We start from the raw sequence: 27,631 nt of genomic DNA on the forward strand, positions 1-27,631 counted from the left end.
TTAATGAAAAAAGGGGCAGAGCCTGTACGGGCTTTAAAGATGGTACAGGCAAGCTTGAATAAGGCGCGCTGCCGGACAGGGAGCCAGTGCAGGGAGACAAGGAGGGGTGTAACGTGGTGTGATTTTGGTAGATTAAAGACCAGCCGAGCGGCTTGGTTTTGGACCAATTGGAGACGCCTCATGAGGTATTCAGGCATGCCGTGATAAAGGGCATTGCCGTAATCTAGGCGAGATGCTACCATGGCCAGAAGTATTAGATTGAGCGCATCAGAGGAAAAGAATCGTGAGACTTTACGAATTGTCCTGAGGGAGAGGAAGGCTGAGGATACGACGGCAGAGACTTGAGAGTGTAGGGAGAGTTGATTGTTAATTTTAAACCCAAGAGTTTTGACGGAAGGGACAGGAATGGGTGGGGAGCCTAAGGAAGAGGGCCAAAAGGAAGAGGACCAGGGACTGGAGCAACCACCTGTCAACACCAATTCCGTTTTATCGGGATTGAGTTTCAGGTGGTTGAAGTTCATCCAGTCCTGGATAAAAGTCATGATGAACTGAAAATTAGATATTGATTTGGGGGAGGAAGAGAGGGAAAAAATGAGCTGGAGATCGTCTGCGTAGTTGTACACAGAGACCTCCAGCTGCTGTAAAGCAAAAATAAGGGGGGCAATGTAAAGGTTAAATAAAAGGGGGGACAAAGAGGATCCTTGGGGGACCCCGCACTGGATGGGCCGAAAATCAGCTGAGTACTCACCCAGGCGAACCGCCTGAGTCCGACCGCTCAAGAAGGAGGATAGCCATAACAGGGCCGTCCCTCCGATTCCCGCCGCCTCGACACGTGAGAGTAAGATGGTATGGTCCACCGTGTCGAATGCGGCGGAAAGATCCAAGAGGACCAGGGCCTGTGGTTGATTAGTGTCCATTCCCTGTCGTAGGTTATCCAGGACAGATATAATTACAGACTCAGTTGAATGAGCTGGGCGGAAACCGGCCTGTCTCGAAGCCAAAACACTGTTTCTTTCCACAAACTCACTCAAGGTTTTGACTACATGTCGTTCCAGTATCTTTGAAAGGCAGAATAGAGATGGGGCGGTAGTTGGCTGGATCCGAAGGGTCCGCCCCAGGTTTTTTTAAGATCGGAACGATCACTGCCAATTTGAGTGCAGGGGTAACAATACCCTGGGACAGCGAGCTGTTGAGAAGCGTAAGGGGCGGTGAGGGGCAGTGAGAGTAGATCTGCTTCAAAATATAAGCAGGGCAGGGGTCCAACGGGGAGCCGGATTTAACCTGTGGAAGAATAGAGGAGAGTGAATCGTTCGTGAGGGGAGGAATTGAGTCAAGACGTGCTGTAGCTGGAGGACAGCAAGGGTCAGTGAAAGCCGGGGAAGGGGGGGGGATCTTAGCTTTAATCTTACTGATTTTGTCGAGGAAGAAGGAGTTGAGGGAATCGCATAGTGGTTGTGATGGGGAAGGTTTGAGTGAGGCTCTATCGGAATAAGCGAGATCTTGAACGATGGAGAATATTTCTTTTGGCCGGTTCTCCGAGAGCTGGATTTTGGATGAAAAGTAAGTTTTTTTGGTTTCCAGTATGGATTTCTTGTATTGTACTAGAAGGGCAGTGTAGCGGGTTTTAAAAACAGGACAGTAGTTCCGCCTCCACTGGCGTTCCGCTTGGCGGAGATTAAGTTTTTGGGTCTTCAGATCGTCAGAGAACCATCGGTTAGCATCTTTGGGGCGTTTAGACGAGATGCGCTTTAAAGGAGCGATGGTATCGCAGCCAGCCCGCAGCCAGCTGCTGATGGCTTCTGCTTGTCCAGAAGAGGGCAGCCCGGTAAGGTCGGGGCTGGAAGAGAAGAGGGTGGTAGCTAAAGCCTCGACATCAACGCGGTTCCATGATCGTGCCCAGATGTTTCTCGCAGGAATGGACTTAGGTAATGAGAGGGGGGATAGAGAAAAAGTGATCAGAGAATGATCTGACCAAAGACACGGGGAAATAGAAAGTGAGGTGACCGGGCAATCACGGTGCCAGATTTGGTCAAGGATGTGTCCCAACCTGTGCGTGGGGGCATTGACGACTGAAGTGAAGTTGAGCGACTGAAGGGAGTCTGAAAACTCTTTGGAAGTTGCGCATTCCGCAGGGTCAGAGGGCCAGAAGTTAAAATCTCCCAAGACTTTAATGGAAGAGTGGTTGACTACCAGAGTCGCCATTAGGTCTTGGAAGTTGGGGAGAAACGTTTGAGGGGGGACGGGGGTCGGTAAATAAGGACGCACGTGAGTGGGGGAGTAAGAGAAAGTGAGCGGACAACTAAACAGTCTGATGTTCCCAGGGAAGGGGAGACTAGAGGTTGAAACGTGAATTCTTTACGGGCGATCAGGGCAACCCCTCCACCAGGCCTACCGGAAGAACGGTCGGCTCGGATAGCATAGTAAGATGGGGGGAGTATTGCCAGCAGGGAGGGAAGAGAGCTGTCCGAAAACCAAGTCTCGGTGAGGAATAGTAGGTCGGGTTTGTGAGATTCGAGTAAGGTGAAGAGATCGAGCTGATGTTTGACTGCCGATCTGGTATTGAGATACATAGCAGTTACAACTGTGGGGAGAGGGCCAGTTAGAGGAAGGGTTGAAGGGTGGTTAGTCGAAGACGAGGACACGGTATTGGTGTGAAATTGGTTATGAGAAGTCAATAGTCCAAGACTGGTGGTTCGGGCTGTGGTGGCAGCAGGTAGTGGCCACTTGCCTTGAAGATCGATCAGTTGCAAGCGGGCATATTGGATGGGAGAGGCAGAGTGACTGGCCTCTGGCCTCGGTCGGTCGCGGACGGGCGCAGACGGGCTTTCCTTAGGCGCGCCTTCGGTGCGCAAACGGCGCGCCCGCTGCGCTCGTCTGCTGCGCTTCCGGGGGAAGCACATTTGTGATGGGGGATGAGGCGGTGGGCGTAGCCTCCGAAGGGGGCGTGGCCTGAAGCTCGAGCGTGGTGCTGAAACAGCGTCCCACGCCTGCAAGTGGCGAGTAAATTATCCCATGAACAGAGCCAAGTGACTGGGGGTAAGTGAAGTTAAAATACAGCAAACAATTTTAACAGTTTTAAAACGAAGCAGTCTCCCGGCTTTCCGCCTCAGGAGCAGCGTGTAGTCAAGTGAAGGCGCTTGCAGTCAGCGTCTCACTTATACTGGAGGGCGGTGGACGTGGCCTCCGAAGGGGGCGTGGCCTGAAGCTCGAGCGTGGCGCTGAAACAGCGTCCCACGCCTGCACGTGGCGAGTAAATTATCCCGTGAACAGAGCCAAGTGACTGGGGGTAAGTGAAGTTAAAATACAGCAAACAATTTTAACAGTTTTAAAACGAAGCAGTCTCCCGGCTTTCCGCCTCAGGAGCAGCGTGTAGTCAAGTGAAGGCGCTTGCAGTCAGCGTCTCACTTATACTGGAGGGCGGTGGATGTGGCCTCCGAAGGGGGCGTGGCCTGAAGCTCGAGCGTGGCGCTGAAACAGCGTCCCACGCCTGCACGTGGCGAGTAAATTATCCCGTGAACAGAGCCAAGTGACTGGGGGTAAGTGAAGTTAAAATACAGCAAACAATTTTAACAGTTTTAAAACGAAGCAGTCTCCCGGCTTTCCGCCTCAGGAGCAGCGTGTAGTCAAGTGAGACAGTAAGCGCTCTAGATGTTCTTAAGAACACTCTGGGACATTCTGTCATTGGGCTATACTTGGGCTACATCTGGGTGATATTTGGGCTACATTTGGGCTATTTTGTCTCTGGTGGCCATCTTGGGAGATTTATTTGTTATGAAGTTTCCTAATTTCCTCATTTACTGCAGTCTCCTCAGTGGGAATACTTTCAGTTTTTTATTTTGGTTCAATCAAGAAGGCATTCAGATGTGTCACACATTTGCCATGAATTCTGAATGTTAGCACTCTAGTTGCTCATTAGATCACTGTAGTAAAACTACTGCTCACCAGGGAAGTCTGCTGCTGGTATTCAAAGTGCCTGTTTCTGTCTGCATGTCAGAACTTTTTTATGAAATAGAAGAGGATTTGAGAAGTCAAAATGTGCCCTAATTTTTCTTTCTGCAGAACTAATCATCATTTCTATGGAAAAATGAACCCCCTCATTTTGTTCCTTTGTAAATTAAATGTTTTAAGTGTTACCACTTTATTCCAATCAAGATGGCTTCAGGTGTGCCATACTTTTGTCATAAGTAAGACTGTTAGCGCTCTAGTTGTTCGTTAGAACACTCTGGGACATTCTGTCATTGGGCTATACTTGGGCTACATCTGGGTGATATTTGGGCTACATTTGGGCTCTTTTGTGTCTGGTGGCCATCTTGGGAGATTTATTTGTTATGAAGTTTCCTAATTTCCTGCAGTCTCCTCAGTAGGAAATACTTTCAGTTTTTTACTTTGGTTCCATCAAGAAGGCATTCAGATGTGTCACACATTTGCTATAAATTCTGAATGTTAGCACTCTAGTTGCTCATTAGATCACTGTAGTAAAGCTACTGCTCACCAGGGAAGTCTGCTGCTGGTATTCAAAGTGCATATTTCAGTCTGCATGTCAGAATTTTTTTATGAAATAGAAGAGGATTTAAGAAGTCAAAATGTGCCCTAATTTTTCTTTCTACAGCACTAATCATAATTTCTATGGCAAAATGAACCCCCTCATTTTGTTCCTTTGTAAATTAAATGTTTTAAGTGTTACCACATTATTCCAATCAAGATGGCTTCAGGTGTGCCATACTTTTGTCATAAGTAAGACTGTTAGCGCTCTAGTTGTTCGTTAGAACACTCTGGGACATTCTGTCATTGGGCTATACTTGGGCTACGCTGGGTGATATTTGGGCGACATTTGGGCTCTTTTGTCTCTAGTGGCCATTTTGGGAGACTTATTTGTTATGATGTTTCCTAATTTCTCTCATTTACCACAGTCTCCTCAGTAGGAAATACTTTCAGTTTTTTACTTTGATTCCATCAAGAAGGCATTCAGATGTGTCACACATTTGTCATAAATTCAGAATGTTAGCACTCTAGTTGCTTATTAGATCACTGTAGTAAAGCTACTGCTCACCAGGGAAGTCTGCTGCTGGTATTGAAAGTGCATGTTTCAGTCTGCATGTCAGAATGTTTTAATGAAATAGAAGAGAATTTGAGAAGTCACTCAAAATGTGCCCTAATTTTTCTTTCTGCAGCACTAATCATACTTTCTATGGCAAAATGAACCCCCTCATGTTGTTCCTTTTTAAATTAAATGTTTTAGGAGTTACCACTTTATGCCAACCAAGATGGCTTCAGGTGTGCTATACGTTTGTCATAAGTAGGACTGTTAGCGCTCTAGATGTTCTTTAGAACACTCTGAGAAGCTGCAGTAGAACACAAAGGAATCAACTGACAGTCTCTGCCCTTGTTGGATGTACATGTTTTACTGAGAATGTCAGACTTCATTCTCACATGACTGAGAAAGATAATGTGAATTTACAGAAAATATGCTCTCAGTTTAGCTTATAGATCACTTTCCAAACCTCTGTGGGAAAAGCATGAGAAAATAGTTTTCTCTCCAACATGATTCATGATATCACAGCAGAAGGCTTTTTCACATGGTAAAATCACCTTAGAACACACCACAATTCCTAAAATGAGTATGGTACCATCAAAAAATGATTTATAATGTAACTAAAGTCTTAAAACCTTCTATTAACTGCAATGCTTTTTAATGAGGTGCTATCATGTATATTGGTCCCAAGATGGCTACCAACACTTCTTGGATGAAGTGCTGACAGCCAATCAGATCTCACGATGAGATGTGTGGTTAGGCTCCGCCCAGATATATATGTGATTTTACTTTTGATTTTCTCAGGAACTACTGAACGGATTTACACCATATATGCAAAAGGCACATGCCTGACCTGAGGACTACCTCTTTGCCAAATTTCAAGTAATTCTGTTCAGCCGTTCGGGCTGTACCTTCGACTAAAGGTCCTATGGGAAAATGCATGGGGAAAACGCGTTTTGGGACCCCCTTTTTTCTCGGCCCCCGCTTGACGAATCACCCCGAGACTTTCAGGGTAGGAGCTGAGCAGAGTGCCCCGTATAGTTTTGAAAATTTCACGAAGATAAGTCAACCGGCGCCAAAGTTATTCAAAATAGAATTTTCAGATTTCCTATGGGAACTCGGTCCTAACTATAACTATCTACTGGTGATCGCCAGTAGATAATATATATATATATATATATACACATATAAATATATATATAGATAGTATATATATATAGCGACATAATAAGAAAAAAGGGGTGTCCCAAAAAGTGTTTTCTCAATGCATTTTCCATAGGAAACGTTAGACAAGGCTACAGGTCAAACTGCTGAATGGAATTATGATAAATTTGGCAGGGAGAAAGGTATTGAAAGGTATTGGTCCAGAAAGCACGCTTTTGTTTAAATGGTGTGAATCCATTCAGTAGTTTTTGAGAAATATCAAATTTTACAGATATCGATAGTTGGGAATTCTGACATCTGATTGGCTGAGGGGTTACGAGCACGAGCTTGCGGCTGATTGACTGTGAACGGTTGAAACTATGATGTGTTGGCAGCTATTTTGTGATTCAGTCCGTCAGCTCGCATCTCTCTGTCTACAAACCATCGGGCCCGTAGTTCTACCTCTGTGAGCCAACACTGAAAATATACTGCAGCTCTGTCTCCGCGAGATACCCCTTTCACGGTTCTTCTCCCCACATTACCAGCTCGCGGTTATGCTTTTAAAAGTCAGTCCGTCGGCTCACAGCTCTGGGTCTGCGAGCTGTCAGACATTTTGTGCCTCAGTGTGCCAGCTCGCATCTCTCCCTCTACAAGCCATTGGGTCCATAGTTCTACTTCTGCGAGGCAACACTGAAAATATAACGCAGATCTGTCTGTGCGAGATACCCTTTCAAGGTCCCTCTCCCCACATCACAGGCTCACGGCTCGCTCCCCACATCACCGGCTCGTGGCTATGCCTTCCAGTTCAGCACCAGAGAGGGGTACCGACGGAGAGAGCGGTGCCTCCTAGCCTGAGCGGTTTGCCAGGTGAGGCAAGGTGCACACCCACAACAAATCGGGTAAACCTTCCAGAGCCACTCTCTATAGATCATCCTGGACTAACAGCAGGGTTCAGGTTGTATTGTTACTGATTCTTTTTTGTTATGTTTGCACAACAACACACATTTTTGCAGTAGCTTTTCTTTGGTCCTGACAAAAGCCTGGATGGAAATATCCATTGGCTGAAACATGTAGACCAGTTTTCTATTACAGTTATTTGTTCAAACTGTTAAAGCACAGTTTTTATTTTTTGGCATCAGGGTAGCGCCTTAATAAACTACTTTTTTGTGCCTTGTTATTCAATTTTAAACAGCACTTATTTCTCCTTTATCACTTGCACTGCAAACATCACCCTAAACCATCACTTATTTTGTCTCCTTCACTATAAGAATAACATACTGTTATATGCATCTGGGACATACATTGAACCAATATCTACCTAATTCTAGTAGAGGATGGTTCTCTGTTAGTTCCGGGTTCCCAGATGATGAAGCGAGCCACTTCTAGTGGGTGATGGGAATCCTTTTTCTACATATGCATATATATATATACATATTGATATATATACGTTAGCAGCCAGACTATTTTGAGTACTCATTTTCAGTTTTGTAGTAGCGTAAAGGTCACACATAATATTTGACTCACAGTTTTTATTATATATATTATGCCTTTAGAAGCCAGTGCGTCGGCTCACAGCTCTGCGTCTGCGAGCCGTCGGGCCCGCAGCTCTACCTCTGGGAGCCACGCTGTTAGCTTGTAGGTGTGTCTGTGCTAGCAGGCCTGTCGGCCTGTTACTCTCCCTTTGCGAGTCAGCCCGTCAGGTCGCAGCTCTGGCTCGCAGCAGTACGTCTGTAATCCAGCCTGTTAGCTCGTAGCTCTGTCTCTGCTAGCAGGCCTGTTAGCCCGTTGGTCTACCTGTGCGAGTGAGACCATAGGTCTCTGTCTGCGAGCCAGTACGCTGCTGTGCTTTTGTGAGCCGCCGGCCCGTAGCTCTCCCTCTATGAGCCAAACCCATGGGCCGCAGCTCTTCCTCTGTGAGCCTGCCCGGCGGGCCGTAGGTCTCCCTCTGCTAGCCGGACTGCAGCTGTCACTCTGCGAGCCGATATTGGGAATATAAGTCGGCTCTAAAAAGTGCCCTTGTGTTTATTTGTTGGAGCTACATGTAAGTGCGGATGCACAGCTGCAGGTTATTCAGAAAAACTCAGTTTCCCTCATCTGTGAAGTGTACTCCATCACTTCTGTAGATATCAGCCATATCAAAATGTATTTTGTTGTTGTAGATCAACCCCATTCTATGGTCTCTGAGGTATGCAGACACAGCTTTGTTGAAATTCTTCATAGATTTTTCAATCTTATCACAATTTTTTTTTGACCATTTCCACTTCTGTCTTTGGCATATATTGGAATATACAAAGACAGTTTGAGGCAAAAGTAACATCAATTGTCCAAAGGTGTCCTTCATAGGCATTTCCAAACCTACCCCAGTCAATGTGCCTAGGTCGTTACCCCCACAGTGCACAATCATGAGGTCAGGGTGTTGGAGATGCAAACAGGTTTTAACCAAAGGCAGCAATTGGTGCCACTTCAATCCTCTCTGTGCAAACCATTTAATGTGCACATTTTGCAAACCTAGGTCTAAGTCAATATGTCTCTGTTCTGCATACCTCTTGCACCATAAAACATAGCTATGTCCTACAATCCACACTAGCATTTTGAAGGTATGGCTGGAAGATATGGATAGATGTCTGTAGCTCATACAGTCTGTTCGTAGAATGAGAAATATGTTTAAAGAGGGGGAACTACTTTTTTTTTACATACAAAACTTTAACCTATTGGGAGATGAAATGCTTTGTTTCCTAAAAAGTAGGGTGCATATTAGTTTTGAGGAAAACCATCTTTGTCATTGGTTAATAAAAAAGTAGTTTATACGTGGAGTACATATTATAGGATAAAATTTGCTCAGCTCAACCACACCTGCTAATTGTATTTGGAAGGTGCAGTTCGAATTTGAAAGAATGGTGATCTTTTGACCTGCACGTGCCATTAAATGTTGGAGAAAATGTTGCAAAAAAAATATCGTTAGGGTTAAAAAAAATGATGAACTTTTAACCTGCACGTGTCGTAGAATGTTCTAGAAAGTGTTGACACAATACGTTGAACTTTTCACCTGTATGTGTCCTTAAAAAAATTGTTTATATGGAAAGTGAAAAAATAACCAATAGAGAGAAGTTTTGCAATGCAAAAAAATCAAGAAACCTTTCTGATTTGTTCTTTACATGTATTTATGTGTGGAGCAACAGGGAAATTGTGCCATTACTGGTTCCATCCTTGATGAAAGCGGTGCAGTACATGTACTGTGTGACAAAGAAAGAATTGCATCTGTTTGTGACATTTGAAATCTGCGTACCAACTATGAAGGTAAGTTAGAAACTAAGAAGGTGTGTTATGTGTTCTGTAGTAGTGGTTAAGTATTTGAGGTGATATTTTTAACTTTTAAAGTATTTTTTATTTGTAAATAACATAGTGTTAGTAAAGTCTGGTGTTTTATTGGTTCTAAAATATGTAAAAGGTGTGACTAGTTGTTAAACAAGTACTTTATATATGTTTAGGAGTTTTTCTCAACGGAAAGGTGTAAGTTGTCATCTGTAAAAGAATGTATGGTTTTGAAAATTTGCTGTAGCATTAATTTGGATTAGTAAATCTATTCCGGCGAGATAAACAGAATGTTGTATGTTTGCAAATTATGCTTAGTCTGGAAGTAGTGGGGAAGGGGTGAGAGTAGAAAATTACCTTTTTTAAATTAACAGAGATGGAACAAAAACTAGAAATGTTATGTGAACAGTTTGTGGTCTCATTTTTTACACTGAGAGGTAGATTTCAATATTAGTCAAGGCTGGTGTGGTACTGCGAGGCTTTGGATTTGGGTGTTCTTAAGAAATCTAAGTTGTTTCTTCAGAAGACATTTTTTTCAAATATGTGAGAGATAAAAAGGAATGAAAATGTTCTTTGTATATTTTCTGTATGATTCTGTTCACAGTGCTAAAGTAAATGTGATTATTAGTGATAGTAATTGTCAGGGTGTGTTCCTCTGTTGAATATACGCAGGCCTTTAAGTGGTGCTGGTCTTATCGGTACTGAGCTCCGCCACCCCTTTAAGAGAACCGCCAATCTTTTTATCCCACTTAAAGCTGTTAATATATGTATAGTAAAGGGATGATACATAAACAGTTTGGAATTCCACCTTAATTTACTGTGTCCACCTTCCACCACCATTTTGTGCCCCCAGCAGTACTGTTTATAAAAATAATCTAATACAGCTTTTGGTATTATAAAAATAGAATTTATAGATTTATTGGCATATTCGTAGGATTTGTACTATATAGAGAATGTTGCAATCAGTTTAATGGTATAAAACTCCACTGTATTATGCTGGAAATATTACATATGCATAGTTTGAGATGTCATGTTTTTCACTGTGAGGTACATTCGAGTATGAGTGAAGACAGGTGACATACTGCAAACCCGTTCAGAATGTGCACAGATTATATGGACAGTAAATGGACAAAGTAAACATTCACATTGCTTAGTGTATGTATGCATGGTTTGAATCATTTGATGATACTTTAAGATATAATCTAAACACTGTTTCTACTTTATAATTGGGTACAGTGCACAGTGTTAGTAGTTAATGACTAAATGCTGGGAAAGGGTTTATTTATTGCTCGTTCTTACGAAAAAAAGGTGCAGAGGGGCGTTTCTTTAGAAGAGATATTTTATAAATGTTTGAGAGATAAAAAAGAAATCAAAATGTTCTTAGTACATTTTTTGTACAATTTTTTCACACTAGTTAACTAACTGTGATTATAAGTGATGAAAATTGTTACGGTGTGTCTCTATGCTGAATGTACGCAGAACTTTAAGTGGGCCGGGTCTTACCGGTGCTGAACACTGGTATCCCATTTAGACATCCACAATTTTTTCCATCCCACTTAAAACCCTCAATATATGTATATTAAAGGAACGGTAGAATAAAAGTTTAGAAATTACACCTCCGTTTACTATCCTCATGTGTCACCCCCATTTTGGTTTGAAAAATGTGATCATAGTGCTAAATATAATATGGAATGCCCGGTGATGCGGGACAAGAGAGGGTGAAGGAGGTATTTGAGAAAGAGACAGCTGTGGTATATTCTCACTATTAGTTTGCAGAGAGATAGCTGCGGGCAATTGATATGGGCCGATGGAGGGTGAAGGTGGTATCTGTTAGAGGGAGAGCTGCGTTATATTCGCAGTGTTGGCTAGTAGAGGTGGAGTTATGGACCCGACGGATTCTACAGATAAACTTGCCCGGCCGATGGCTCACAGACGAAGAGCTGCGAGCCGACCGGTGGTTCACAGAGGAAGAGCTGTGAGCCGACTGGCTGGCTTGTAGAGGGAGGGCTGCCTCTGCATGCCAACACCGGAAATATACCGCAGTTCTCCCTCTAGGAGCCAGCCGATTGGCTAACAGCTTTCCCTCTGCATGGCAGCCTGTCGGCTCGCAGCTCTCCCTCTGCAAGTCATCGGGCCCGCAGCTGTAACTCTCCAAGCCAACACTGAAAATATACCACAGGTTTCCCTCTGCCAGGTACTCTCTTCACTCTTCCTCGCCCCACATCAGCGGTCAAAGGTATCCTTTTGCAAGCCGATGGCTCTCAGCTCTTCATATGCGAGTCAGCCCGCAGCTCTCTCTCTGCGAGCCAGCTCGTCAGCTCGGAGCTCTTCCTCTGCGAGTCCTCAGGCCCGCAACTCTATCTCTGTAAGCCAACACTGAAAATATACCGTAGCTGTCCCTCTGCGAGCCAGCCCATTGGCTTGGAGTTCTCCCCATGTGAGTCCTCGGGCCCGCAGCTGTACTTCTGTAAGGCAACACTGAAAATATACCATAGCCGTCCCTCTGTCAGCCAGCCCGTCGGCTCGCAAGTGTTCGTCTGTGGGCGGTTGGGCCCGCAGCTCTCCCTCTATGAGCCAGGCCGTCGGCTCGCACCTCTGCCTCTGCGAGGCAGCCCGTCAGCTCTTGCTCTTGCTCTGAAAGCCATCAAGTCCGCATCTGTAATTCTGCAAGCCAACACTGAAAATATACCCCAACTGTACCTCTACCAGATACCCCCTTCACCCTCATTTGCCCCACATCACCGGCCTGTAGCTGCCCACAGTTGCTGCTGTGCGAGCCAGCCCGCATCTCTCTCTCCATGCCTTGGCACGCAACTGTTCTTCTACAAGCCAATGCAAGCCAATGGCTCCCAGTTCTCCCTCTAAAAGCCATCGGGCCTGCTGGTCTATCTCTGCAAGCCAATGCTGGAAATATACTGCAGCTTTCCCTCTGCAAGATACTCCCTTCACCCTCCCTCATCCCACATTAGCGGTCGCAGGTATTCTTTTGCAAGCCGATGGCCTGCATCTCTCCCTATGCGACTCGGTCCGTAGCTGTCCCTCTGCGAGGTGGCCCTCAGCTCTCTATCTGCGAGTGGGAAGGCAGCTGTCCCTCTAGGAGGCGGTGGCCCGCAGCTCTCCCTCTAAGAGCCAGTTCGTGTGGGGGGACTTCTCACTCTAATGTGTGCTATTTTTATACTAGATAAAGCTCTGTTTGTTTATTTTTCAAGACAGTAGTCTCCGGGGCACAAAGTGTTGGTTGCAGTGGTAAAGCACACGTAAATGTAAATTAATGTACTTACAAGCTTTTCTGCTGGTGTTACAGCTCCGTACACGAAAGGACTGGCACATTACCAAAATGGGAATAACACCTTAATTAATGTTTCCCCCCTCTCCATCTCCATGTCGGTCGTTTTTTGTTGCTCTCTCACAGTTGATCTGTATTTGTTTATGTACATCCACAATGAAATATAAGTCTGTACGATATCTTTGCTAATATGGTGCAGTGTTATGCTGGCTAAGTTGCCGACAGAAGTCTTAAACTAATAAGGGTAACGTTTACAGGTGCCATTTAGTTGAAAATATGACTCTAAGTATACAGATCACAATTTTACAAAAATAGTATCTACAAAGTCATCTGTAGTGGGTTGCAAAGGAAGTGCTGTGGGACGGTGGGGTGTGTGGGACAGTCGGGTGGGGCAGGGGGCAAGGGGAAAAGTAGGAGGCAGTGGAGTCACATATAAAATGGGAAGGTGAATCTAAATAATTCAATAAATACGTGCTGTATGTCCGGTGACACTACCTGCCACCCTACTGTTCCCTTATTCTGCTCTAGTACCATGCAGCATTTCCTCTGTAAGCCGCCAGTGGAGCTTATGTAATTGTATGTGATTATTTTGACATATTGAACAGATATAACAAACAATTGAAACTTTATTTTCGTTCTCAGAAAATTATTTTGATTTGATTCAAAATTAAAAATGCCTAGAAGAACTGAAAAGAAAAGAATAAAAAAAAGGCAATCTACTTAAAGAAAAAGAGTTTATTCTGGTAAAAAACATTAGAAATTAAAAAAAAAAAAAGTATTATGAACATTTAATGAAAATAACATCACAAAAAGGAAAAAGAAGGATTTGTCAAGTAAGGAAAAGCAAAGTTCGAAAAATCATGATAAGGAAAGAGTATTTGTTACCCGTAGACAAAAACTATTTCAAGAAATTCATCAAAGACTTTTTCGAAATAGAGTAATTCAGAATTTAATAAAATGATGCCTCAAATATAAAAAGAAAGTGCTGCAATTGAAACAGAAACAGCGTGTTGAAAGCTTAGTGGATACTGCTTTTAAGTTAAAACAACAAATATTCATTTTGATTTTGAAGAGGATGAAAGTGTTGGATAAAACAATGAAAATTCTAAAAGACAAAAGTAAAAAAAAGAAGTGCAAACAGAAGCAACTGTTGTAAAATCTTCAGTGGACAATGGAAACATAAATCTAATAGTGACCTTTTTTTAATGAAGAAAGTTACTTCCAAGAAATTAGTTTACCATTTGCAGTTGATACTGGAGGTAGTTGCTATGAAGTTCAGAATGGTTGTCCTGTTCCAAAAGAGGAAATAGTTACTATTAGTGCTGAACAGTTAATAGCTGAAGAAGTGCAAGGGAAATACACACAAGCTCCGGTGTATAAGTGGGGTTGTAGCAGTATTTGTAGTATTCAACAGGAATCTATTGATATAATGCGAAATTTGTTACGAGAATATGCACAGAAATGTGTAAAACAGAAGATTAGGTTGTTACAAGGACTAGATCCATGTAATGTAAGAAAATATACTGAGAAACATGGGCATTCTCTGGCTTGTCTTTCAAGAAAAGTGTGTCAAACTATTTTTCATCACTTGAGGATGTTAGCAATACACCATTCAGAAATGTGGAAGTTTGTAAGGAAAGTGTACTATGTAAAAAGTCCTACATTATGTTTAAGTGAACTAAATACAGCTCTTTTATATGGTTCTTTATCAGATGTACAAAAAAGTGTGATGATATTCAGTTCTAATATTTTGGTTCAGAAGAGCAGTGCATAGAAAGTGACAGATTGACAATTACAAATGTTGAAGAAGATGGGAAAGTGATTAGCATTGATCAGTTTGAAGAAGAATTTGGAAAGTTTAACATAGGGTGCTCTGAAATTCCAAACTATGTTTGTGTTTGTTGTCAACGTACTGATCATAAAATTCAAACTAGGAATGCTGATTTGTATTTCAAATCTGAATAATGATAAATGGAAGGAAAGTGCAACTTACTTGTTAGTGGAAGGTCAATTTGAATAAGAAAGTGATCAACGTGTTTGTAAATATTGTTATAACAAATTAGAAGAGAACAAAATGCCCGCTAGAGCAGTACATAATAAGTTAGAATTAATAGCTATTCCAGAGCAACTGGCAGATTTGAATTCATATGAGTCAGCTCTAATTCAATCTGTTCATCCATTTCAAACTATAATTCACATGGAGCCAAAAACAGGTAAACTGCCACCACCAGACTTACAAAGAGGACTGAAAGAGTGGTGTACTTACCTTTGGATTTTAAGAAACATATTGAAATTGTTGGTGGAGACAAAGATGAAAATGAAGCAGTAGTCATTCTAGTAAATGGAGTACCAACAAAGAGTCTGAAAATATGGCAAGAATTTGTTGATTTTAAAAAAACTGCAAAAGGCTACTTCATATTTTGTGGAGAATAATTTTTTTTATAAAAATGTAAATGTGGAAGAACAGGTAATAAGTTTGGAAGATTAATCTGAAATTTCAAGTGGTGAAATAGAGAAAGTGGACAAGTCAAGGAGTGAAGAGTTTTATGAACAGTACACAAAATCTCCTCTACATTCAAAAGAAGTAATAGGAAACAGCATTGAGTTATTTCAAATGAAAAAAGCAAAGGGAACTCCAATGAGTGTATGGGAGAAAAGCTTAGAAGCTTGTTGTTTTCCACAACTGTTTCCCACTGTACAAGGTGGATGGTATGATGACCGACCTGTATGGATTCCAGGTTCAGAATATCGCTCGACAAGATTATACTGTGAAGATCCAAGATTCCGGCAGTGTATTCCATATATATTTCACCTTTTGTTTGAAAGTGATCTGTCTTCTCTGTCCCAGGCACAGTTAATTAATTTGATGGCATGTCAACAATGAACAAATGAGTATTGGTATCTTCGTCATGGAGAACTGAAGTGTATGTTATGGAACTTAGGTACACCAACATGGTTTGTGACACTTAGCTGTGTAGAGTATGTATGGGAAGATTTGCTTGAATTTCTACAAGAAGCAAATCCCAATATAAAGAATGTTGAAATAAGAACACCTGGAGAACTGTGTTCTTTGGATCCTGTAAATGTGTGCAGATATTTTAATCATAGTTTTGAAGCTATGATGTCTTTCATCTGCAATAAAAAGAATCCACCTCTTGGAGAAGTTTCCAATTTCTTTTGGAGAAAGGATTACCAAGCAAGAGGTGCTCCTCATATACATATGTTATTGTGGATCAAGGATGCACCTAAATGTGGAAGTAATTCAGATGAAATAGTATTGTCTTTCATTGAACAGTATGTGACATGTGAGGTTCCAAGAGAAGGAGGCGATAGAAGCTTGATACAGCAAGTTTTACTTTTCCAAAGTCCCTGTTGTTTAAAGTACAGCCGATGAAAATACAGGTTTAAAGGAAAATGTTATACCAAGTTTCGGTTTGGATTTCCACGTCCAGTAATTTCTAAAGGAAGAGTAAATTCTTTTTTTTTCTTCTGTAAGGCACACAATAACTCTCAAATCTCCAAAGAATACCTGCAACTTAAAAAGAACAGAACTGTCAAAGTATATTAATGACTACAATCCGGTTATTTAAAAAATGTGGAATGCAAACATGACATTCAGCATGTTGCAGACAATATAATTGCTGTTACACGCTATGTAACATCATACATAATGAAATCAGAAAAAACCCAGATGAAACAAATGTGGGAGGATATTGCACAAGAGAAGAGCCTTAGCAAAAAATTGTACAGCTTTACTTTAAAAATGCTTTCCCACAGAGAAATTGGATCCTATGAATGTTCAGACCGTTTGTCCTCTTCAAGTTTATGTTCAAAATCACAAGGGATCATTTGGGTAAGTTTAGGTCTTGCCTGATCACGGAATAGAGTGTTGAAATCATTAGAAGAAATTTAATACTTAGCAGCAAATTAACCAGACAGCACAGACATTCTTAAAACTAATATGTTGGATACATACTATCCAAAAAGCTATGTCTGTATGAAGTACTTCAACATTACAGCTTCAAAAAAAAGTTAAACAGAATTTAAAAGAAGGAAAATATGCAGTAGTTGGATGTCATGGATGTAGGAGAGTAGGATCTGCACTTATGTTGCCCCCACTTTTTTTCTGATGTATACACTGGTTTCTGGCTATAGTCTGGCTGGGTCCCTGCTAATTGGGGCCCCAGTCTCTCTGTTCTCTCTAAACGACTTGCTGTGCATATTAGATGCACTAGTGATTGGATACTGTGGTACCTTATGAGCCCCTAGTACATGGTACCTTAGGTACCTAGGGCATAGGCACTTCACAGGCCTACCAGGGGCTGCAGCATGTAATATGCCACCCCTGGGAAGCATTCTCAATCTGACACCACAGGCCTGTTACTGCAGCCTGTGTGAGGTAGTGTTAGCACTCCTCACTGAGATAACGGTTTCTATATCTCAACTCACACACACATATAAACCTATCAACCACCCCTATGGCAGGCCCTATCAATCCTGAGGGCAGGGTGCTTGGTTTACAATGTGAGGGGGTGCCTCTGCCTGAGCAGGGCCCCTCTGCAGCTACCAGAGTCTATTCTCTATGGCTGTTTGTGGATGTGGTTAAACCATATACTCTTAAGTGCATTAAAATGCTAACTTTGGAATGACTGCATCAAAACATGTCTTGTTTGGTGTCAAACAATTTGGAATCATACCCCCACATCAGTCCATGATATGGGAGCATGATCCCACCCTTCTAGAGGGGACGACATGTAAAACGACAGAAATCTGAAAGAGCCCTGGCATCACAAAATGGATGCCAACAGAACAGACACTGGACTGCCCTCCTGCTGCTGACTGAAACTTGCAGTGGAGGAAGCCCAACAAAAGGCATCCTGTCACAGGGAGGTGTCACCACCTTCCAGACAGGATTTAGTGTATTGGGGCTGGGTGGGTGCACTCCTAGAGTGCTTTGAAGTCCTGCACTGGGGGAGCAGTAGGCTCCTCTGCGCATATGCCAGCTCAAACCGGTTCAGGGGCTACCTGTCCCTGCTCTGGTGTGAAACTGGACAAAGGGAAGTGGGTGTAACCACCCCTTCCCCTGACCCTCCTAGAGGAGTGGTCATAGAGCTAGTCCCCTATCTTCACTATAAGATAGCAAACTTTGCCATTGCAAAACAGATAACCCTGGACGACGCTCTACAAAGAAGAATCCTGGCCCTTCAACATTCCACTACCTTTGGAAGGCAGAAGACTCTCCCTTGGAGTCAAGGAGTGACTCCCCTGCTTGGCAGTCACCAAAAACCTTAATCAACGGTTGCAAACTTTCCCGCTCCCGCTGGAGTTCGAAGTCCCTGCAGCCCCAGAAGTGGATTTCCTGACTTCTCGATGGCCATTGTGAGTCCCCAGCAGAGCTGTAGCGAGTAGACCCCACGAGTGACGAGGAACAGCAATACCCGGGGACAGTGCACTATTGTCGAGTGCAAACCCTTCACGACATTTCTACGAACTTGTGCATTGGACCATTTGTGGCCCATGCCTCCAGCAGGTTTTGCAGTGAAAATCAGAGGCCTACCCCATCCTGAATGACCGTGGGCTCCTGTGAAGCATTTCCTGAAGAGGTGTCTTTGCAATCCCTTGCCTGTTGGCTGGTGGGTCCCCAGAAGACCTTCTTATCAACTCAAAGGGCTCCCCTGGTTGCTCCAGACCTGCCCTCACTTACCCTTGCTGGGTGAGTCCCTCACACCTTGCTGGTCTGCACCATCAACTTTCTTCACTTCACACGAGACGTGCAGCTGCCAAGGCTTGTTGGCTCCAATCCGGTTGCCGACAGTGCCATCAGCTGCAGACGTTGTGGGACACTCCGAATCCAGCTGCTGGTCATCGTTGATCCCTCCTGGACCTCATGAGCGAAGAGTCAAAACACCATCGATGACCTGAAATCACCCAACATCTGTGGTCATCCATCTTCCTGGCCACCGGTCACTGGCAAGTGACTTTGAACACTGTCCCTTCAATTTTCAGGTCGCCTCCATCTTGAATCCACCCTTGGATTCCACCGGACACTTCTTCAGTCGATGCAAGCAGCAAGTCTTCTTTGGTCTCCATAGAAAACAGCGACGCGACCCAACACCAAAAGACACTTATGCACCCGACTTCCCTGGGTGAGGTAACTCGTGAACTCCGGTGCCCTAGTGTGTGTTGGCCCTTGAATTACTTACCTTGTAAGTGGATTGCTTGTAGACTTCCTCGAAGTACCCTAAAATTTTAAAAATCAAACCGCGACTTGCACTATTATGATCAATAGGGAACCCGCGGCTGTGTTCACACACTGCACGCGTCTCCCGTGGTCCTGTTACTTACCTGCTAACACTGCAGTAGTGAAGCCCCAGCAATTCCACAGGACCTAGGCCTTGTCATTTTGCAAGTCGACATTCTTATACCATTTTTTTAGTAGATGGTCTGGTACGCCCCTAGGGCTCCAGCCATATTGGTGCTTAACTTATTGAGAAACGTTGAATTTTGAATGTGTATCTGGCTTCTAAACTCATAAAGAGATTAGTAGAGTGTGTCTAGTAATAAATACATATATATTTGATATATATACCTGTGTGGTGTCCTTTCATTTGGTAATTCAAGAGATTATAAGGTAAAACAAGCTGCTTTACATTCTGCTGAGACTTAGCCTGAAGGCTGCTCTCCACAGCTACCACTAGGATAGCTTTCTTTAAAATGTTGTCTTAAACCTATCTACCATAAGAGTCGAATTGGACTGGTGCAAGGTGGCCACTATAACTAGTGACCAGCATATGCCAGGCCAACTTCTCACAATGGATGTTTAGTAAAACACATAAAAGGGAACCTTATCAACCACAAGAAACTCAGCTGTGAAACTCCAGATAAGCGAGAGTTTTACTATTTAGAACTTCTCCAACAGTTCAAACCATGGCATCGCGAAAGTGAATTACTAGATTTTGACTGCTACGAAGATTCTTTTAATGCATATAAAGATAGCATTGCATGTTCAATTTTCCCTACATATTTAAAAATGTTGAATGATGAAGTTGAACAGGAAAAGACTATTACAGCTGAAGTTGCTAATGAAAGTTCTCAAGATAGTCAAAGTTCTGGTCTATGTAGTCAAGATCCACTTGGGCAACCAATAGTGGAAAATGAAGCAGCGATTGCAATGCATGAAGCCAAAATTGCAATGCAACAAGCACAAGAGGAGAATATTACATTGGAAAAGTTAGAAGAACAAGTCAATATTGACCAGAAAGAAATATATGTACAAGTGAGAGAACAGACAGAACATGGTTTGTTACATGAAAAAAAAGAATGTGTATGTTCATCATTTAAACCGATTTTGATGTACATTAGTGGTCAAGCTGGAACGGGTAAAAGTTTTAATTAAAGTTTTTACCAGTTATCTTCAAAAAACTGCTGGTTCACATTTATCTTGTGTGGTAACAGCTCCAACTGGATTAGCTGCGCACAATGTTAAAGGAATAACTTTGCATAGATTAATGATGTTACTAGTTGAGCATGATAACAAATTAGAATATCAGAAGTTGTCTGGAGAAGCTTCTCATGAAGTGTCAAGAGTGCTGAAGAAGATGAAACTTTTAATTATTGATGAGGTGAGCATGGTCTCAAACTTAATGCTTGCTTCCGTGCATTTAAGAATGCAACAGGTATTAAAAAAGTTTACAACGTTCTCTTTGGAGGAAAACATTTAATTGTATTTGGAGATCTGCTACAACTAACCCCTGTAAAAGAACAACCAGTCTTTAAAACTCTTCTACATGAAGACACTAGGAAATCTTTGAGAAGTATTGGAAATGTGAATCTCTGGTTAAATTGTGAATACTAAGAACTCACAATATGCGACAAGCAAGTGATGAAGAGTATGGAAATATTCTGAAAGATGTAAGAATTGGTGTTTTAAGCAAACATGGTAAACAAGCTTTACAAAGTCGTCTACTAAAGAACTTGTTTACAACTGAAAACACACCAGCAGCAGTACTGTACAAGAACATTGCAGAAAAAAGTCTATAGTTTGCTTAATGCCTACAGTGGAGGAGTGTTATACATTTAATCAAGAGCTTCTGAAATTGGAAAATCAAGAAATAGTTCACATTGAAGCTATTGATAAAATTGAGCATCAAGGAATAACAATTCTTCTTTCAAATAAACTACAGATTAAATTGGATTCTTTGGAAAAGTCTGTATCAAAAACTGGGGGATTAGAATTTTTTTTTAGATGTATGTATAAACTGTTGCCTCATTTTGAGGAGTAATTTGAATATAGAAGTAGGTTTAGTGAATGGAGCAATGGGGAAAGTTGTTGAATATGTACAATATCAAAAGAGAAATGCAATTGAATTCTGGAAAATTAAATTTGATCACATAACAGAGTTAAGACAGATTGGGCTTTGTGCTGTATGTTTTTTGCTGGTAAAAAACGTGTATGTTCGTTGGAAACAGTTTCCTTTCTGTTTAGCATATGCAATAACAATTCATAGATCTCAAGGTTTAAGTGTAGATAATGCTTTAGTAAATGTTGGAAGAACTGAGTTTAAAGAGGGAATGGCATATGTTGCATTATCTCGAGTTAGAACATTGTCTGGTTTGTATTTAATTGATTTAGATGAAAACAAGTTTAGTGCTGATGTAAACTGTGTAAGAGAATATAATCGTTTAAGAAGACTTTATGCACCAACTTTAGGTGAATATCCTATTTATGAAAAACATGTGTCTTCAAAACGGAAATATGGTGATGAATCAAGTGTGGTTGAAAAGTAGAAAAAAATTCAAGAAAAAAGGAAAGATGCAAAGAAACAGAAAATACAAACAAGTGATGATATTGTGTGATATCATCAGTGATGTCACTGATCATGACATGAATGACGTAATATGTGACGTCATCAGCAGTGCATTGTGGGGGCGCGAGTTATAGTTAGCTGAACTGACTATAACGGTGGAATTTCTCTGGTTTTGTATGATTGAAATGTCCAGCTAAATTTAACGTCCCTGAAACCTACAGTTTTTTCAGTGAATTTCAAAGTTTTTTTAAATATGAAACTACTATTCTGATATTTGTCTTTAGTACTCTTTTTTCAAACTTTTCCCAACAACGCAGGCATCCTTGCACCATGGTGCCAGCGCAGGTAGAAGCACAGAGATGCAACATATTGTTGTAAATATGTCACATCCCTGTGCTGTGAAAGTGACTCAGTGCCACGCAGCTAAATGGCTTGAGGAATGCACTCAGTCACTTTCATTGTAAATCTCCCCCAAAGTGAGCAAGATGATGAGGTCGCAGGGCCTAGCATCTCACCAGGTTCTTCTGCTTCGACCCAAAGAGCCCAAATTATACCAGAGTTTGCTGGACTTGAGAGATGGTGCATTAAGAAAGTTATTTGTTATGGAGAGCAATCTGTTGATGCTGTTGTTGTTGCTGCGAAAAACCACCGCTGTTTATTTTTTTTCATTTTGAAATGAGTTTTTAATTGCAAAATGTTTGGGAAAGTTTTCTCAGCTCATTCTGTTGATTTTTACATTTAAATAAAACACCAAAAAATACATAAAAGAGTTAAAAAACACACAAAAAATTAAAAAGAAAAAAATAGTTATTTTTAAAACAGGAAATTTTGGTTAAAAATAGACAAACTTCTATTTGTTTTATGAATTGCGTCAAGTGTAATATATGAATCATTGTATGAGTCTATAAGTACTGCCTGAGTGAATGAATGAGTGCTGCAGAAATGCAAGGGTAGTGCCTGGGTGATTGCATGAGTGCAAGGGTAGTTGCTGGGTAATTAGAGGAGTGCATGGATAGTGCCTGGCTGATTGTATGAGTGCAGAGGTAGTGCCTGAGTGCATGGATAAGTGCATGAATAGTGTCTGAATGCATAGATGAGTGTGAGTAATGCTGCAGTAATGCGTGGGTAGTGCCTGGGTGATTGGAGGAGTGCAAGGGTAGTGCCTGGGTGATTGCATGAGTGCAAGGGCAGTTGCTGGGTAATTGGAGGAGTTCATGGATAGTGTCTGGCTGATTGCATGAGTGCAGAGGTAGTGTCTGAGTGCATGGATAAGTGCATGAATAGTGTCTGAATGCATAGATGAGTGTGTGAGTAGTGCCTGGGTGAATGGATGAGTGCAACAGTAGTGCCTGAGTGATTACATGAGTGCAGGTGTAGTGCCTGGGTGATTGTAGTAGTGTATGGGTAGTGCCTGGGTAAATTGACTGAGTGCAGGAGTAGTGCCTGAGAGCATGGATGAGTGCAGCACATAGTGCCTGGGTGATTGCATGTGTGCATAGGTAGTGCCTTGGTGATTGGAGGAGTGCATATATACTGCTTGCGTGATTGCTTAAGTAGTGCCTGAGTGCATGGATGATTGCATGGGTAGTGATTGCATGAGTGCATGGGTTGTGCCTGGGTGATTGGAGGAGTGCATGGGTAGTGCATATGTGATTGCATGAGTGCAGGGGTAGTGCCCTGGTAATTTGAGGAGTGCATGGGTAGTGCCAGGGAATTTGAGGATTGCATGGGTAGTACCAGGGTGATTGCATACGTGCAGGGATACTACCTGAGTGCATGGATGAGTGCATGGGTAGTGCCAGGGTGATTGCAGGAGTGCAAGGGTAGTGCCTGGGTGATTGCATGAGTGCAGGAGTAGTGCCTAGGTGATTGGAGGAGTGCATAGGTAGTGACTGGGTGATTGCATGAGTGCATAGGTAGTGCCCGGGTGATTGCATGAGAGCGGGGGTAGTGCCTGGGTGATTGGAAGAGTACATGGGTAGTGCCTGGGTGATCTTATGACTGCATGGGTAGTGCCTGGATGATTGGATGAGTGCATGGGTAGTGTCTGGGTGATTGCATGAGTTCAGGGGTAGTGCCTGCCTTATTGAAGGAGTACATGGGCAGTGCCTGAGTGACTGCATGAGTGCATGGGTAGTGCCTGGGTAGTTGAAGGAATGCATACATAGAGGACCATTAGGATGGCGGGTGGAAAAGCACCCCGACTGCCATGGAAGCGGAAAACAACCGCCCGCCGGCACCGTGGGTAAACTGGCAGCCAAATTAGGATTAAGTGCCAAAAAAATCTGACCGCGGCAGTGTGAGACCAAGAAAAAACACCCGTAGTGGGCGAGATGGCCAAAATCCGTCCGCGGCGGTCAGAATTGCGGCTGAAAAACAACAAGCCACCGCAAGTACAGCAGAGACACCGCAGCGGAAATTAGTATATCCCCGACGGTTCTGCGGTGCGTACTGCCGTCTACAACTGCCACGGTCGCACAATGGGATGAATGGGAGAGCCAGCGGACGAGCTGAAGCACAGCCACCGCGGTGGACAAACCGTCAAAAATAAGGCAGACAAAGACAAAACCCCACAAGAAGGCCAAAAACTGCACACAGAAAACTAGCCATGCCTCCCAAATACACAAAACACACCCCAATAACACAACCACATGGCAAAAACGAAAAATACAAAACCCAGGACAACACACCTGTCAGCAACACCCCAATTGGACACACCAACATAGCTGAGTATAAAGCCAGCCCCTTCCCTGACCACAATCCCTTGCAAAACTCCAGGCGAGAAGGGACACATACCCCAGCTGACAGGAGATGCAAAGGACACAACATCACCAGCCACACTACATACAGCACCACCACCACCTCCACACCAGCACAACTAACCCCCTGCACAGAACACACCATACACAGCACAACCACAACCACCACTCACACTCCTGCACCCACAATCACTTTGCACACCACACACCATGGCCACACAAAAAATGCCCAAATTCGCTGAGAGTGAGTTGAAGGTCATGGTAGATGAGATAGTCAGTTTGGAACCACAGCTTTTTGGTACCCTGGTCCAACAAAACACCATTAGGCACAAGGACACAAATGTCAAGGAGAGGAGGAGCAAGAACCATGAGCTGGCTCAGAGGACTGGCGGTGACCCTCCCATTCCACCAAAACCATTCACACAATGGGAGGAGAAGGTGCTTGCCATACTGCATCCAGAGAGTCTCACAGGAGTAGCCGGGGGAGTGGAGGCTGGTAAGTACAAACAAATGACTACGCCACTCTGCAATGTACTGCCTTGCACAACTACAAAGCTACACCACCTAGGACACATACCATCCATCTGCACCACACACTCACAAAAACATGGCTCACAGATTCAACATTCACCCACTCCCATTCACCCCAAACATAGCTAACAAGATAACCATGGGGGCATGTGTACAGGCAGACAGCGCTACAACAAACACCAGGCCCCCTGGCCCACACCTGAGGAGGATGGACCCTCCCCCACCCCACCCAGGAGCAGTTGGAAGCCATTGCAGTACACCAAACAAACTTACAGGTAGGTAGCCATCTTCGCAATGAGGGTGTCTGGGGGTGGGGGGCCTGCACCACTACTCCCACCATGCCCCCTGTCCCACAGCCTAGCAAGATGGAGCCCTCCCGCCACCACACCCAGGAGCAGTTGGAAGCCATTGCAGTGCACCAAACAAACATACAGGGAGGTAGCCAGTATGTGCACCCACCCATTTATCACAAATTAAATAGTGCCATATGACAACACCAGCCCTCTCATTGCACAAAGAGGCATACCTACCCTATTGACAAGCACAGTGTGCACACAGGTAAGCTAAGGAAACTATCACAACCACCAAAGTGTGACACAACAATGCACTAGTAAAAGAAAGTCAGGGCACAATCATGCCCAGCAACTAGTTACATGTGCATCACCATGGGGCAAGTGCAACAAGGGCCATTTGAAAAATATGAAAGCATGTGTGGTGGCACAAATCAAGATATGCACATGACAGGACAAAGGGATGCAGGAGATGACAATGGCCAGTCCATGGCCAGATGTGACGTCTGCTAGGTCAGACAAATAAACTATGATTCCTCAATTAAACACATGTTGTGACAGGCCCTAGATGGCAACAAGTCCATGTAAACCTCAATTGTGCACGGTTCGCATGGTATGTCTTGACACCTCACACCATGGACAAGTAATGCTTGTACCACTGCATCATGTCAGGAAGCACAGTAGTGCACATAGTCAACAATGTGATGATATGTCAATTGTGTAGTGTACACAAAGTGAATGACACACAGCAAACACAAAGCTTGCTGGGTGCACTGCAATGACCATTTCACATCTGACCCACAGGTGACTAAGAACTCACTGCAGAGAACAACACCAGCAACCTGCAGAGCCAGTCTCCACCCCCGGTACAAGGACTCTCGGATGTTGACTCCCAGGATTCCATGGATGATGAGCTTGAGGCCGGCCCATCTGGTGTGCCAGGGAGCAACAGGTCCCAGGACCCCATCGTCCCCCCCACCACATCTGCGGCAACAACAACTCCACAGCAGACCCCTGCTGTCACGGCCTGTGCGGCCACCGCCACCCCCACCACCACCAGTGCTGCCTGCAACACCCTCCCTGTCCCAGAGGATGCCCAGCATACACCACCTACGGAGGAGGACAGGGAGAGGATGTGGGTGTCCACAGTGGTGAGGCAATAGGTCCGTGGCAGCAGGGCAGGTGGGAGGGGCAGGGTCACCCAGGGACACCAGGAGGCTGGGAACCACTCCCTGGAACACATCACCAGAGTCCTGGGTGCATACGAACAAGCCCAGGGACAAACAGGCCAGTTGGACGATCTGTTGCACGAGCTCATCCTGCTGATGAGTTCCATCTACACCTGCATGGGACAAATCATGGACCTCCTGGGCCAGCAGGTGGCGGTTCTGAGGGACAGGCATGTGCCACAGACAACACCTCCACCTCCCTCTGGTGGGCTGCACAATTACAGTTCACCATCCTCCCCTGCGCCCACAGAGAGGGGTGAGTTCTCAGACCCCACTGGACCTGCAGCAGGACCCCCTGCCAAACGACAAAGGGGCTGTCCCAAGAAGACCCTGGGAGTATCTGGAGGCCAAGCACCTGCCAGACGCCAGTCACGGAGCCAGCCATGATGGCAACCCTCTCTACCACTGCATTGACTCTTTGGACTGTCTTTCCCCCCACTGCCTTGTGAATGGCATCTGTCTGTTGGACTGGGTCACCACAGCAATGTGGTGACTACTCAACTATCTCACCTACCACGACTGTAAACTCACTGCACCCCCAATGGAAATGTACACCCCCATCGCATCTCACCAAAGTAAATAAAATATCCTCACACACATGTTGTCTGCTCCGTCTTTATTGCAGGGTGTACAGTCTTCAACATGATCACAATGTACCAGGAGCATGGGCTGTATGTAGGCAAGGAGAAATCGAAGGCACCTAGGGAAACACAACAGAACAACTGTCACTGGTCTGGGTGTGGCATCACAGACATCACACAAGCCCTAACACCAGGATAACCCAACATGCACATGTCACAATGTCCACCAAGTGCCAACATACATGTCCTGTTGATGATCCCAAATGACATGTCCTAGAAACATTTCCAACCACCACAGAGTCTACAACTAGCTGATGCTACAATTCTCACATGCCCCTTCACGACAACAGCAATATCATCAGACAATGGGTATGTTGCACATTGACACCCACCGTCAAGTGAAGTAGCAGGTGATGAGCTGTTCACGCAGGTTGTTGGAGGGAGGTCCACTGGGTAGTCGGGAAGACTATCCCGGGGCACCTTCCTACCGCAAAGTTATAGCCGAGCGCCGCTGAGAAGCCCCCTCGGGGAGGTCTTTCTCCTATGATCGTACCAGGCCCAGTAACACCACCACACAGGACTCAATATCAGTTGCGGGACTTGGTTCTTTATCAGCAGTAATACGTTCAATATTTACAGTGGGATCGAGGGATCCTATCAG

The sequence above is a fragment of the Triturus cristatus genome, chromosome 6 (genome assembly GCF_964204655.1).
Source record: "Triturus cristatus chromosome 6, aTriCri1.1, whole genome shotgun sequence".
NCBI classification, from domain to species: Eukaryota; Metazoa; Chordata; class Amphibia; order Caudata; family Salamandridae; genus Triturus; species Triturus cristatus.